The sequence below is a fragment of the Chrysochloris asiatica genome, unplaced genomic scaffold (genome assembly GCF_000296735.1).
Source record: "Chrysochloris asiatica unplaced genomic scaffold, ChrAsi1.0 scaffold00060, whole genome shotgun sequence".
NCBI lineage: Eukaryota > Metazoa > Chordata > Mammalia > Afrosoricida > Chrysochloridae > Chrysochloris > Chrysochloris asiatica.
Window position 1 is genome coordinate 5,347,377 of NW_006408578.1, and position 5,987 is coordinate 5,353,363.

The 5,987-nt window shown below is 41.4% G+C and overlaps 1 pseudogene; it reads right to left on the reverse strand.

Moving 5' to 3' along the window:
• Window positions 1-405: 405 nt before the first annotated feature.
• LOC102825363 lies at window positions 406-2,559 on the reverse strand (annotated as a pseudogene).
• Between the last annotated feature and the right edge of the window lie 3,428 nt (window positions 2,560-5,987).

The following is a 5,987-nucleotide window of genomic DNA, read 5'->3' on the forward strand; positions in this document are numbered from 1 at the left end:
AAAAAAAAAAAAAAAAAAAAAAAGCCGCTGGGACTAGCCAGAGGCATTTATTAAAGAAACCATATGAATGATGAGAATGCCAACCATATTTAAATCCCCTTTTTTAAAAAAGAGATTTTTTTTTTTTTGGCTTAAAATTTTCACTCTAAACGAATTTATGTCAGTTGTCAATGAAAAAAAATGTCACTAATACACCGTGGATACCTTTTGCAAACTAATACACCATGGATACCTTTTGCAATGTAAATCCATGCCCCCTTTCTTTACATGGTGAACTTCAATCTAGCAATTATTACAACAAATTATTACAAAAGTCTAAAGCTCCAACACATTTTTTTCCCAGCAATTTTGAAACTGAATTGCGTACAAACCAAATAAAATTTACTGCCTAACAAACATTTCCATCTAAGACTGTGGGGACACTTGAGCCTTCCCCATTGATCTCAGGGCCTGTTCACGCTTTGACGACAGTGAAGGTGAGCGTCTCTTTGTGGTAACTGGGGAGCTCCTTTGTTTGGGAGGTGGAGAATGAGAAACCTTACTTTTGGTGGTGGGTAGGGGAATGCCCTTCATTTTGGAGTAGGAGGAGGAGAGGCCGTTCTTGTCTTTTGAGGGGGAGAGGGAGAAATATCTCCTCTGTACTAGAGAAAAGTATCTTCTTGCGGAAGGTGAACGCCGACGTAGGGGAGGAGAAGGACTCCTTCGCCGTGGTGGTGGTGTGGGAAACCTGCGTCACCGAGGAGGAGGAGGAGCCAGAGAGGGAGAACGTCGCCTTTTTGTGGGAGGTGGGGAAGGACTACCACGAGGGGAAGTCTCTTTTTGACGTTTTCGTGGTGATGGAGAGGCACTCTGGGAAAGAGAATGCCTCCGCCGCCTGCTTACCTCACCATTTTTCACATGGGACCTATTGGGTCTCTCATCTTCTGAAGAAGACGAAAAGCCAGAGTCAGATGAAGACTGCTGGTTTTGTCACCTGTATTGGCGTCTCTGCTGCACAGAATCTGCTGCTGCCATTTTGCCACCTTTATCTTCTTCCAATTCAGATACTGCTGGTGAAGGGGATTCTCTTTTCTTTACAACTTTATGTTTTGTCACTTTACCTGAACTTCTTCCCTGAGAGACAGAAATACGACTTTTTCGTGTATGGTTTGACTGCTGAGGTATTTATTGGAGAATGACGAGTTTTGGGCGGTGGTGAGGAGGACTTGCTGAAGGAGTTATAACCTACGAGTCTTCCGAGGGGGACTGGATGTCCTCTTGGGTGGCTTCTTTGGCGGAGACCAGGAACGAGACGAAGAGGATAATGAACTACTCCCAGACAAAAATGCTGATAGGCGCCTTCTTCGTCTCACTGAAGATCTACTCCTATGCCTTGGTGAAGGAGGCATCCGTTTTGGTGGAGTCCTTCTTCTAGGAGATGGCCGCCTTCTTGGGCTGGGGCGCCTTCTAGGTGAGTAGGATCTTGATCGAGATCTAGTACGCCATTTAGGTCGAGTATGAGAAGGAGAGCGAGAACGTGTCCGGGACCTTGATTTCGAACGAGATCGAGATCTTAGTCTAGTCTTCTTTTCCTTTTCTTTTTTAGAATTTTTTTCTGGAGAAGGTTCTTTAGGCTCTCGTACAGCCTCGGGTTTGGGAACTTTCAAGATGTCACTAGTAGAAGTGGTCTCTTGCACTGAAGGTTCTTTTACTTTCATGGAAGGTTCCGGAAGCTCTGGAACCTTCTTTTCTGGAGCAGACGAAGGACTCTGGCTCTTGGTTCTGTAATGGGGAGATCGAGAATGACTGCACTGTCTCTCTCTCCTGACAGGAGAAGATCGTCTTCTAGGGGAAGGAGCTCTGGATTTGCGTCTTCTTGGGAATTGAGACCGCTCCCTTTTTTCTCTGCTGCTTTATTTTTCCTCCTTTATCCCTCTTATCTTTGTCTTCATCTTGCTTTTTCATAGATGCCAATTTTTCTTGTTCAATTTGTCTCTGTTTTATTTCTCCTTTTTTCAGTACTAGAAATGCCGAAGGGATTCCATCGATGTTTTCTTGTGCACTTAACAGTAGGGGCCATGTTGTTGTTAAGTCCGTCGAGTCGGTTCCGACCCATAGTGACCCTGTACAGGGTTTCCGAGGCTGTTAATCTTTACGTGAGTAGAAAGCCTCATCTTTCTCCCGCGGAGCAGCTGGTAGTTTCGAACTACTGACCTTGAGGTTCACAGCCTGATTCGTAACCACTACACTACCAGAGCTCCTTATAGGTCTCCCATGAATTCCTTAGCATTTTTCCCATTAAAAAAAACCAGTCAGGTTGATTTGCATCATTTTGGAATCTGGGTTCTTTACTTCCAGCTGGTTGAATATAAACTCAATCACAACATCATCTTCAAACCCAAGGATTTCTGTTACTCATTTTGTTATCAAAGGCTTTATAACCTCCAAATTTATTTTGCTCATATCCACGTTTATTTCTAGGCATTCTGAACATTTTGGCTGTTTCAGTAGCTTCTTCTGTTTGTTGCTGAACCTATTATCCTGTTCTGCACTTGTTCCACGGAAAAATCACACGCCCATCTGGCTGTCTCGCTCAGAGATCGCTCCCTATCCCAAGGTGCACCGCGCCGCCGCTGACAGCATGTTTTAAGAGTGCTGTTTTTATTGTTATATGCTGTTGAGTTAGTTCTGATTCATAGTGACCCTGTATAGGGTTTCCGAGGAGGGGTTGGTGGGTTTGAACAGCTAACCTTGTGGTTAGCAGTCAAGCAGTTAACCTACAGCGCCACCCCTAGAGCATAGGGATCTGCTTATGATTACAGTCTAGTGGGGGGGAAAATCAGCTTGCGAAATTGTGTTGTGTAACAGATAATGAATCTTCTATGTTGTAAAAGGTTAATGTCCTCAGCTTCTAATCAAAATGTTGGAAGTTCAAGTTAACTCGGAATTGCCTTGGAAAAAAGCCATGTTGATCTCTTTTTGAAAATCAGCCATTGAAAATCCTGTGGAGCACAGTTCTGTTCTGATAACGATGGGTCGCCATGAGTTGAACTCAACTCAGGGGCAACTGGTTAAAGTAGGTACAGAGTAAAATGCCGAGCAAAATAGAGCAAACTCCTAACAGTGATTCAATTTGGAGAAGTGATTACAGTGCATTCTTTTGTATTGATTATGATGTATTGAAACACTATGATTTGAATCAAGGCACTTATCTTCCTCTATGCCACTTGGACCGTCTTGGTAACATTTCACAATTGTTGACATACCACATATTAAAATTCTTTTCTTTGAGCTTTGTCAACAGTGGACGACATCAGCAGTGTTTTAGCAAACAAGCCATTGATCCGTTGTCATGATTAAAAAGCCAGAACCCATGACAGTGAAAGAAGCTTCCTGTAATAACTGCCAAGAGACCTCAGTGCACATACTTCAATATCAGCGTATCCTTAGGTGGAGAGTTTTGACAGATTGGCAGCTGAAGGACCCACTACCATTGTGACCTCACTTTTCTGTTCTTTTCAGAGCTGTTGAAGATGACAAACTTTAGAACAAAGCATGCATACTTAAAAAATGTGTGCTATTATAAGATGAGCTGTAATAAGCTTGGGAATGGGTGTTATAATAGACCAGCCAGTTATTGTACCTGGATTATAAAATATGCCAAAAGCAAATAAATCCTAGAGTTGCTTGGGTAAGATACAGCTTTGAAGAAAAGGTCCCATTTAAGGCCATTGGAGGATAGGTTCCATGGAAAACATGGATGAGGGGAGGCTATAAGAATATATCAAAGCTTTGCAGACTTTAAGTTGTTACTGGCAACTGTACAAACTGATTTTACTTCAACCTCTGCATGTCTGTCGTCTATGAGGGGTATTCACTAAAAGCAGGATCTCCATTATTATTCACTAAGATCTCCACTTCCATCTCAAGTTCTCAGAACACAGAAACAGAACAAGATCAATCTGCCCACATGCCTAGCTTGCTCTGTTGTTGCTGTTAGCTGCCCTGGAGTCAAACTTCATTCAGAACATTCCTCTGTGTGTCACAGTTTTCAGAAGTAGATCACTAGACCTTTATTTCTAAGTGGCTCTGGGTGGGTTTGAACCTCAAACATTTAATTTAGTAGTCCAGTGCTTAACCATTTGCATCACTCAAGGGCACCTGAGCTTGCTCTAACACATTTTTAAAGCTGCTTGGTATATAACTAGAAATGCAAGGTGCAGTGGTGGTGCTGTAGGATAAGCACTAGATAGCTAACAACTAGGTCAGTGGTTCAAACCCACTAGCCACTCCAAGGGGAAAAGATGAAGCTTTCTGCTTCTGTAAAGATTTACAACCTTGGAAACCCTATATAGAATCTTCATGAGTTGTAATTGACCCAAAGGCATCTAACAACAATAGCAGGTACATAACACCACAGCCATGGCCTTAGGAAGGTCAATGCTTCTTTGCTAATCTTGTCATTGCTTCTTTAGCCTTTGGAAAACATCTGAACTACAGTAATCTTAGGCAGCTACTGGAAATTGTCTTTGCTCTGTTTCAAGCTCACTGTTCAGTATCATCTTGGGGCAGAGTAGTTTCTGTGAACAACCACATTGTTAATAACAATTTCTTCTCTGTCTACTTGTCGCTTTTTTACATTCTCTGGAGTAATGACAAATGTATGTGAGTCTGTCCCACCAGAAATAGAAGCTACAATAAGTCATCCAGTCAAGACTGCAATAGACAGTAATTTATATACCTTTAACAGTATTTGCCACATGCCTTCGAAATAATCTACTGTTCAGTTCTTATCTGGCAAACTACAGAAATAGGAGTTTTGCTTCCTGTTATTGCAGTACTCGCAGAGTTGGAGAAACGCTCTTGATTTCCTTTCATAAAGTTTTCTTTCTGAAACAATCAGGACTGTAGTAAACAGTGACCCTAAAAAAGAGGGTTCATTTCATGAATTTCCAGTAATGCCTGTGCTCCGGTATTGTTTTTGTTGTAAAAGATATGCAAGTTTAATTATGAATGTCACAAAGATATTTTATTTGTTTCAATTGCGGATACTTTCATCAAAGATTTCCCATATCCAGGGGAGTTCTGTGTTCCAGAAGAAATAGATGGACAAGGTCTCAATTTCTGACCCCACTCCCCCTAAGCTTAAATAGATCAATTTAGAAATGATATAACTGAACCCTACTGCAATGCCAAGGAGTGCTGAGATACAAATTCCTATCATCTTAAAACACTGAAGAGTGTTAGTTTTTCTCAACTGTTTTTATTCTTAAGGGTGAGGGGGCTCTAACCACTGGGTCATTTTATTCCCCTGAGAAAGTTACATGGTTCCTATAAAGAGTTGCTATGAGTTGGAACCGACTCGATGGCATTTAGCAATAATAGCAACAAAAATTCAAGGCTTTAGCTACTCACTGGTGTTAGACTTAGCTGTCCCTTGTATCTCATAGCCGACTTGACAGGATTCTGTGATTCTAGACTTCACATTACGTAGCTGGCCCCCTCTTGATTCACAAAGTGAGAGTTATAAAGTAATATTTTTAAATTGTGCTAAGTACATACAGTAAAAACCTGAAAATGTTGGAACTTGGGTTCCCCTATCAGGGAATTTAAAAACGCAAGTATATTCCATTAAAAAGAGTGATGGAAAAGTGGTAACTACCTGTCAAAGGCAGAAAACTTGCCAGATCCGGAGAAACAAGGCAGCCTAGTTGAAGCCTGGTTTTCACAGGTTTCATTACATGAAAAAAAAGTCCCCTCTCAACATGTTTTGCAAACACAATTCAGTGGCATTAATTATAATCATCATGTTGTACAACCATCATAACTTCCTGTTTCCAATTTTTTTCCATCGTGTTTAACAGAAGCCCCAAGCAATAATTCCCTGTTTTGTCTTCCCTGGGCATCACTAATAGGTTTTTGGTTTTGATCTTCCTTAGTCCTAAAATCTGACTGCTCTGAACATTCAGATTTCTTTGTTAGTAGTTTGTTGAAGCCTACCACTTCAC